Consider the following 10,317-nt stretch of genomic DNA (forward strand, 5'->3'; position numbering starts at 1 on the left):
GTAAGAAACATAAACTATAATGTATGTTTTTCCTCTCTGTTAAGTTTTTTAAAATTTAGCTTTTTTATACTGCATGGAATGAATCTGTCAAAAACCATCCTCCCATTCAAAATAATCAGACGACAATTCTTGTTTATCGTCTTTTTTGCGATGACCATCAACAAGAGTCAAGGCCAGTCATCAACCAACGTCAGTTTGTACCTGCCCAGTCGGTGTTCACACATGGACAGTTGTTTGTCTCATTGTCAAGGGTCAAGAATATGGACGATCTCAAATATTAATCCTCGATTCTAACAGCAAACTCACAAACATTACTTGAAAGGTGGTCTATGGGAAGTCTTCCAGAATGTGAATTTAGAATGACCTCATTCTTACCATCATGGCCGGCTGTTGTCTTCACACTATTAGTATGAGAATTTTCTTTGTTAAAATTACATAATACTATCTTGTGATGCATTGTAATAGAATGAGAATTATTTATATTTAAGCATCTCACATGATAGTTTTTCCTCTTCACCTCCCCTATTACGCTTGAATTAATCAAATAGAATAATGCATACTTAACAAAGAGCCTCCATAAACAATAATTGCACGGGGAAAAGATCCTATCGGACGGTCTTCCCCCAACATTACTCGTAGTGTGGTATATTGGGAGGTCTTCCAAAATGTCCGTTCAGAGTGACTACATCATTCAATTCATGAGATGCCTTTCAACTTCATATTATCAACATGACAGCTACCATAATTACATTACATTTAGAACTCTGACTCTAGGATTAACTTACATTTATGCATTTCAGGCAACTAGATAACCATCTTCACCTCTTATATAACTTACACCTAAACAAGCACAATAATACATAACCTGCGAAAAAATTACATGCACCACAATGATCCATGCAACGCACGGGTAGAAGATCCTAGTTTTTTATCAAAATTTTATAACTCATTTTTTTAATTTTTTAAATTGACTTGTTAAAATTTTTTTTAAAACCAAACGAAGGCATGTAATAATTTTTTCAAATAAAGTCATATAACGGTTGTGGCTAATGGCATGGGGTTGGTAGAGAGATGATAGCATCTGCCTAGAGGATTGCGGTGGGAGATTACAAAATCTGATACAATCAAACTTAGTGTGGAACTTACCTCATAAAAATGTAATGAAATATGCAGAGGCGAGTGAATTTTTCAAATAGATTACCCTATGATGAATACGATCAAATGGACTGAGTTTTTGGCGATATGCTTTCCCGCTACTAGGGAAAATTTTATTATTTTGAAACACTTCCAAGACCTATTCATAATTATGCGGGGGAATAAATCCGAATATATAGTTTCTATGGGCTTCTACATAATTCAAATAGCATAAGAACAATATTACGTTACTCGTGCACCCCTAAAATTTAGCAATGGAAAAAAACAGGAACAGATATTCAAAATGTACCCCCCTTGAACATTTTAAATTGGAGTCAATCAGTTGCCCAAGAACTCAACGGCTGAAAAGAAAAATTGCTCCAAAGCAAAAAAATTTATAGCTTCTCTCGCAACATAGTGATCACACTCAATTGTATAAATAGGCCAGAGCAAAAGAGGTGGTAAAGTGCAGGACCAAAATCTGGCATCTGTATGATGCAGGTAACTTTTATTGTACAAATACATAACCAACTGTAAAACAAGATATATATATGTGGATGAACTGATGCCATAAATTGACTGTTGTCAAAGCAAGCTCAATCATCGACTTCAGCTTTAATTTCTCTCAGCAATTCGTCCTTGTAATCCTCAAAAGTTCCATCAAAGAATTTGACGGTACCATCCTCAACTACCCATATTTGACTCCTCTCTTCATCATCACATACACGCGATATCAATCTAGAATCATGACTAACAAGAACAACTCCACCAGTGAATTCATCCAATGCATCAGCTAACGCATCAATACTTTGCATGTCTAGATGATTAGTGGTTCATCCAACAGCAAAATGTGGGGCTTTGACATGGATATTGAGGTGAATACCACCCGAGCTTTCTGCCCTCCTGATAGTTTGACAATAGGGGTAAGATGATTATGACTAGGCAATCCAAACTTACCAAGTTTTGCTCGAACAGCCTCCTGCTTACTGAGCCCTTCCTGATCTGGATGAAGACGAAGAAGATACTGGACAGGTGTTTCATCCATTGTTAGGAGGTCCACAAAGTGCTGGGAATATCTTCCGATCCTCAATTTCTGACTTCTTCGAACTTCACCCTCAGTTGGAGACAAGTCACCCGCAAGAAGATTCAGCAGTGTCGATTTCCCGGCTCCATTAGGCCCAACAATGGCGACACGAGTCCCCATATCAATGCCAACATCAACATTTGAGAGTCTGAAATCTGGCCGCTTTGGATAGCTGAAGCTCACTTCAATGAGCTGCAGCAAAGGAGGTGTTAGTTCAGTAGGTTCAGGGAAGTGAAACTCAACACTGTAATCCCTCCACTTTTGTGGAACATCTGCTGGGGCATCATCCTCATCAACCTTGCCCTTGCCTTTACCCTTGCTTTTTGCTGCTTCCTTAGCAGCTGCAAACTTAGCTCGATCCTTCACCTTTTCCTGCTGAACCCGATTTCCACTTCTTTTGGCTGCTTTCATTTGCTTATCATAAATCTCAAACTTCTTATTCATCTCTTTGCGGCGCTGCTCATAACCACTTTCAAAATCATCAAAATTTCCACGGTAGATATAAAGTTTCAAATCATGCAAATGAATAATCTCATTACAAACTGTATTTAGGAAATCCCTATCATGTGAAACGACCACCAAAGTCTTCTTCCAACGGCACAAGTACTCCTCCAACCAGAGAACAGCTCTCAGGTCAAGATGATTTGTTGGTTCATCAAGCAATAATAGAGTTGGCTGAACAAAAAGCGCTCTGGCTAAAGAAATTCTCATCCTCCAACCCCCACTAAATGATTTTGTAGCGCGGGCCTGCATATCCTTTGTAAAACCTAATCCTGCTAGAATCTTTGATGCCTGAGCTTCAGCTGCATCAGATCCCATCAACTGTAACTTCTCATACAGCTCAGCAAGCTTCTCTCCTGCATCATCTTCATAACCATCATCCTTGTCTCCACTTTCATCAACAGAACTTGCATTTTGAAGAAGAGCCACTTCTTGTCGGGTTTTAACAAGTTCTTCATTAGCTGAAACAACAGCTTCAAGCGCCGTTTTATCATCACCAACAACCTCCTGCTCAACCAGAAGCACATCAATATTCTTTGGCACTGGTATCTTCCTCCAGGCAAGGAGCTTCAGCAGTGTGGACTTACCCTTTCCATTGGGCCCAACTAAACCATACCTCTTCCCATGAGATATCTTCACTGATGCATTCTTAAGGAGTTCTTTACCCCGAGCTGACACAGAAAAGTTCTCTATTGTCACATCCTTCACATTGGCATCAGTGTCATTTTCTCCATCAAGCACTGAAGTCCGGCTTCCAATGACCACAGTAAAAGCATCACGGTCATCCCTAAGTGCTTCCTGTTTCGCCAACTCTGCAGCATGGGCAGCTAGAAGATCCTTCTTTTCCCGCTTTTTTACCTCTTTGTCAGTGACAGACACCTCAAGAGGCTTTAAGTCAGGCCTTTGCTGCTGAGTGGACCGCTTAGGTGCACTATCTTGTTCTTCCTCCTCTTCCATGACATCATCTTCATCATCAGAGGGAGGAAGATCAATACCATCGGTGTATGTAGAAACTTTTGGAGCAGATTTTGCCTTGGGCTTACTGGATGAAGATGCTTTCTTGGGTTTATCAGGTTTTTCATCCATACTAGCAAGCATGGCAGAGACAGAGAACTTTTCTTTCTTAGCCTTTGCGGCAGCGCCGGCTTCCTCTGTCTTTTTCCTTCCCATTGCAAAAATCTGATACAAGGAAGCAGAATCCACATAAGTTTATGTTAAAATTGTTAACTACACTACTGCCAAAGAAGAAGAAAATAGGAATTCACAATAACATTAAGGTTCCAAAACATTCAAACCCCATGGAAAGATCACAGCAGAAAATAGCTAAAGATCATTTTACCCTTCCATTAAAAGTTACATGCACCATATATACGTCAAAAAGGATAGATATGATCATGATATCAAGAAGCTGAACTGATCAAATAGGAATTAATATTAAAATGAAAGTTCAACTAAAATGGATATTACTAACAGGGTCAGCATATTCACAAAGCATCATATGAAAAATGCCTCTTAAAGAATCAAGAGACTACAGTAACATTGTCGTTCTTCAATAATTTTTCCAAATCAATAACATGATCCATTCAACCTAGAATATACTTCTCATATTTGGCCATCCATTGACCAAATGTTCCGTCAAAGGAACCATGCAGTAGTACTAATTTCACTCTATCATAGTTTACCAAAATAAAACAGGATCATGAACATAATATGCAGGTAAATGAAAGAAACAATATTAATTGGGAGTCAAACATGCATCACAAATAATCACAATAAATTAGAATCTTCAAAGTGTTGATTTTAAAATACAGATTCTAGTGAAGTTGAAAAATTACAAACCCACCTGACGGAAATAACAAAGAAGAGACTGCAACATGAAAAATGCAGAGAGAGGCATGATGAAAATCATGACTATAATAAAATGAAACCCCAAGGCTACATATGGGGGAAAAAAAAAGTCACTGCCACAGTTAATTTTTTAATAGTTTGCACTGGAATTATAGTAGTTGTTTCACCATAATTAATGAGACATATAAAATAGGCAGATTGAGAGACAGCTAAGTTGAAAAAATAATTTGATACCCAGAATCAAAAAGTACATTAGATGGAAACTTCAAAATAAAATGACATAAAAGAAACCATAAATCTGAACCACCATGAATAATGAATTATAAAACCACAGTTCATAGACTATGAAATTGACACGATGCAACTTCTAATGTTTCATTATCAACTATCAAAATAAAAGCAAAACCACAGCATGCTAGCCAACCTTCACAGATCACAGAGTGTCACTGTAGTCAGAAAAGCAAAGAGAGCAACAGATGGAAGAAAATAGAGACCAAAAGGTATGATAGAGAAGTCGCTAGAGATGCATAAGAAAAAAATATCACAGGTGGTTGAACTAGATTACAAGCTGACCTCGGTAACAGACCCTAGATCACAAAACAAAACTAACTTCACGCTGATTTACAAGCACAAAAAGGAGAGGTAAATCAGACATTGATTTCTCTCTTAACTTGATAAGAGTACAAGCACCACCATAATTAAGAGATAAAATTAAGAGAACTAAAACACTTCAAGGGTGAAGCCAAAGTTGAGTGGCCAATACTCGGTTTAAGCTCCAGTGTGGTCAACAGAAAACAACCAGTCAACAATGAAAACAAGTAATCAACGATCAGACACAAAATATTATCAAATATAAGTGTTAACAGACTTAGAGATAGTTTGCTTTCGTAAAAATCACCCTCCCACGGAACAGTTGAAGAGCCATGAACTAGAGCACGCTTACCTACAGTCAAACCTGATCCCATCTTTGCAGAGTGGATAATAATCGATCAAAACAATAAAAAGCCTAATATCTGGCCAACTACTAACCTCGTATAAACAATAGATTCACGGCCTCAAGCTGGAAAAATCTTAAGGTTTTGACATGCTATCCCAACCTTGGTGGACCAAAATTAATTAGGGAAAATAACAAGCAGCTCGACTAGAGATTCAACAAGAACAGCCCAAGAGATCAACGAAACATCTCATGCGCATCTTCACAAGTAACAAACATCTCATATGCGTCTTCAAATTTATTCACAAACAATCACTATAACCACAATTTAGTGTAAAATTACAGAACTTCCAAGTTTTATCGTTATCCAAGATTTGCATCATAATCATACGGAACAGGATTTCAATTCTTCTTCACCATCAAGATAGTTTAGAAATATACTTTCAATTAAGTCTCTTCTCTACCAAACGTTCCATCAAACACCTAGTGGGCACACAAGATTGTCTCAAATCCCTAACTGAGATTATGATACTTCAATCCTCTCTAGCTGTTCATTTTAACTCAATTCCACTAATAAACATTTTACCAGACAAAGACCATACATACAAATGAAATTAGCAAAACAAGTCTCTCTCTGTGTTTCTTTCAATCCTCTGACTTATTATGAATTCTAGTCTCCTTCCTAGATTCACCCACAGCAGCCACCAAAGCTACAATTGCAGCAACGAAGGGAAGAAGAAAAGATTTGTTACAGAACACCCATACTCAATGAACAGATTGGATGAAGACCGAATCAAAGGGACACATTCAAGGAAATAAGCTTACAATCACCACAACGTCGGTTGAGGAGAAGAGAGGATCACGCCGGACAGAGGAGGAAAACAAGCAGCAACCCGAGAAACTGAGCAGAGGAGAAAGATGACGGCGGTGGCCCCTGGCAGACGCACCGGCGATGGCAAGGAGACCAGCAAACGACGAAGAGGAGCGTTGGTGCTGTTGAAGAAAGCGCTAGGGATTTCTGATCCCCGAGCTAGTTAGCGACTGACCCGACCCCCTGCCCGCCGCGCAAGCCTGGGTTATTTTATTTAGTTAGAAGGGCTTTAAGGTAATTTCAGATTATCAGCAAAATTTTAAAAGGAAATATCCATTTCTACCCAAAGGATTTCCGCCTTCCGTTGTGAAGGGCTAGGCGTGTGAGGGCCTGATTAAGCAGGGAGAGGGATAAAATAGGAATATTACAAAACGCTAGTGGACATTTTAATAAAAAAGGTTCAAGGCGTTTCCTCTTGTTTTATTTTCTTCCAAGCTTTGGTAACCAAATAGTGTCAGAAAATTTATATTTAAATAAATTTAAATTTAATTAAAGTTATTTAAATTTTAATCTAACCTAAACTAACAAAAATATATACTCTTATGAAGCTGTGAAACCAAAAAACTATAATATGAAATTTTTATTATAAAATAAAAATAAATTCTTTCACATGGTGAAAAAAATAGCCTGAGTTAGATATATTTTCCCTTTTTAAAAATTTCGTATTTGTAGATCGGTTTTCATGAGACATGAGCTATATGTGTGTGTGTATCTCTCCTCATATTTTAACTTCTGTTCTAAGGCCTATTAGGTGCCGGGTAATATTATAAACATATTTTTGTTAAACACGCAATGTCTGTTATATGTGTGTCCGTGCGAAAATCTCTGTTTCCTTTGTTACCTCTACCTCGCATATCTTCAAGATGATATATCCGATCCAGTTATTCACATTGTCCCTATCAAATGTAACATTTTGATCATTAGAATACAATCACTTATTGATTACTGTTAAATAAATCTTACCCAATTTTTATATTAAAAAATGAGAGAATGACAAAAAAAGAAACCTGAAATTCAAACACAGGTTTAGTAACACACTTTATTTGATATTGAAAAGTCTGAATTTGCAAATGATAGCAAATTTTTGTTGACATTCTTTATTTGGCATTTACAAAATTCCAACTTCTTTTTTTTGTCATTATCCCTAAAAATATTTAGCTTTCATATAAGGTTATGTTTGACATGCAGATTTAAATTTTAATGGATTGGGATGGGATTGACATTAGGGTTGGGAATAAAGCTTTAAAATTGTGTTTGTTGTGAAGTAATATTTCTGGGCATTGATTTTATTAATTTTGTTTTATAAATAATTATTAATACAGTACAGTACAGTACCCTACTCTCTCTTAACTCCAAACTTCAAAACCATCTGTGATGTTCTAAACTTCACCTCCCTTCACCCTTCTCTTTCACAGATACAATCTTTTGAAGCATCACCCACCTTTGCCCTCCATTTTCACAAATCCTGAGAACTTTGCCTTTAGTTGAGGATGGTGATTTCTCTTGACTTGGTTATGGCAGTCCGTGAAGACGACCCATCTTCGATTTGACTGCTTCAAGCTCATGATTTTCTGCAAATATGGGTCTATGATTCCTATTTTTGTTTCCTATTTCTTGTTGGTTTCTAATTTCTGGTTCTATATTCTCCTTTTTCATTTTTCTTGTTGGTGTTGCTTCCTCTTTGCTTCTGTCTCACTAAAGGGAAGACCCTTTTTTGTCTGCAAACATAGCTTCGAAGACATCACCACTTGCCAGATCTGATTCAAAGGTTGAAGATGAGGAGGTCGGAGGAAGGACGTCGCATATCAGTGGAAGACATCATTGATAGGGAGGACGGAGATAAGAGTGATGGCAAGGAAAGGGCATGGAGTGAGGGGCAATTTTGTCTGCAAAATATCAATCCTAGGACTGATTTCCAATACCAAGGGGTTGGGCGGTATTGAGCAGTCGCATGAAAGGTCGGATTGTGCAGCCCCATGATTACTAACATCCTCCTACCAAACATAGTAAAATGAGCAATCCCACTAAGGTTCTATGCTAAAATCCTTTCGATATAGGAGTTTATCTGTAAGCTTTTATATTTAATCTTTTTTTTTAAAGAAATTTTCAGTGATGGCTTCAAAATAATAATATTGCAAGGTCTCAAAATATATCCATTGCCATTTGGAAAGAAAGCATTATTCTGTTGAATCCTAGACGCAGCAAAGAATTAGGCTTTCAATTCTAAATAGACAATTCTGAGGAAAAGAGAATAATACAAGAATCTGTTAGATGTGGCATGACAATAACCTAGACAGTATATATATTGAACTTTGACAGCATCAGTACATGCATTAATATTTGTTATATATGCAGCTCCAAGATCAGGTAATTCTGCAAAATTCTCCTAACTTTCTCAAAACGCGGGGTTTGGTTTGTGGGTTGCATTGTACACTTTCTTGGTATGAACGTATGATGCTTGCAACAAAGTCGATTTGTGGTATTAGTTATGATCTGGTATAATATTTAAGACAAAAATTGGTCTCGGGAGTTTTTTTTTTCAAGTCATAAGTTAAGAGGAAAATTACAACGAGGTCCTAATGAAAGAAAAGTCTAAATAATGAGTGAGTATTTGTTATTACTACCCTAAAACTTGTTATTGCAGAGTGTGTTTGTTATCATTAGAACTTTTCAATAATTATGTAATTAATATGTCATGTCAACTTTAAGATGAAAGTAAATGACAAAGTGAGCTCTTAAAAATGTATTCAAAAAGACATCTTCAAAACTTATTGATTTTATTTGAAAAATTTATGTGAGGAATGCAAAAAATACATATGTTGATCCTTAATATAAGAGCTGTTTCAATAATTTAAGTAAGTTAAAGAAGTTAGATAAATTATTTGGTTATAACAAATATAGACTTGATAAATTACTTGATTATAACATATATGACTTAATTGCCCTAGAATACCTATGCATAACATTAATTACATATAACTTTAAAGTTAAGTAAATTAGCTTTAAAAAATCATAAAATTAAAATAAAATGGATAGAAGTCATATATTCATATACCAACTTCCTAAATCTTAACTAGTTCTTATAATTAAGATCAGAGAAATATACTTTCATGGCCAAGAGTAGAAAAAAAATATTCATGTAATACATGAGCATCAGTTTGGGTATAATCTTATAAGCAATAGAAATAAATTTTAGTGTCAAAGAGAAGGAATACAATGTCGCTTGAATCACTTTCTTCACTTAAAAATTCCTCCTTTCCCGTAAATGACTCAACATATCAAGCTCTAGGTCAATTTGAAAAAAAATCAATATAAATAATAAATAAAAAATCACTTATAAGTCGAGCCATATTTTCATTTTCAACAACTCTTCAATGAAATTACTGTACTATGAACAGTGATGGCTAACTGAATAGTGTCAGTTCATTCTCTGGGCCACGTGCATTTTTGTAAGTGTAACAGAGTAGAGTAGATAGACCCTTCATTTGTCATATTTTTCAACTTCCATAAGCAAGAGTGTGTCAGTTATTTTCCACCTACTACACTTATTTGAAAATTTTTCTATTCAAATTCAAAAATTTAAACTTGATTTTCTTCTTTCTCCTCATTTTATTCTTTAGTTTACCAAACGTGACGGAGAGGGTCTGGAAATTTTATGGAAGCTTCATTCATACAACAACCATAAGAGAAGCTTTTGAAGGGCTGGGGTGTGTCATGAAATTGGACTGGAGGAGAAGAAAATAACCAGCAATGAGGAAGAAGGGAGGGCTGATGGTGTAGTGTTGATCGAAGAAGATGGGCGGTGCTATGGTGATTGATCAAAAGGGGGAATAAGAGGTTTCTAGTTTGGCTGAGGAGGGAAGTTGTGAGATCTGGTTTTAGGTGCGTGTGTTGCCGGCCTGTTTTTTTGGTTCAAAGTCGCCATGTTTGAAAGTGGAAGAGGGA

At 36.4% G+C, this 10,317-nt stretch overlaps 1 pseudogene; it reads right to left on the reverse strand.

Moving 5' to 3' along the window:
- Positions 1-1,430: 1,430 nt before the first annotated feature.
- LOC114723010 (ABC transporter F family member 4-like) lies at positions 1,431-6,545 on the reverse strand (annotated as a pseudogene).
- Between the last annotated feature and the right edge of the window lie 3,772 nt (positions 6,546-10,317).

The sequence above is a fragment of the Neltuma alba genome, unplaced genomic scaffold (genome assembly GCF_004799145.2).
Source record: "Neltuma alba isolate B1F8T4 unplaced genomic scaffold, ASM479914v2 tig00012117_pilon, whole genome shotgun sequence".
NCBI classification, from domain to species: Eukaryota; Viridiplantae; Streptophyta; class Magnoliopsida; order Fabales; family Fabaceae; genus Neltuma; species Neltuma alba.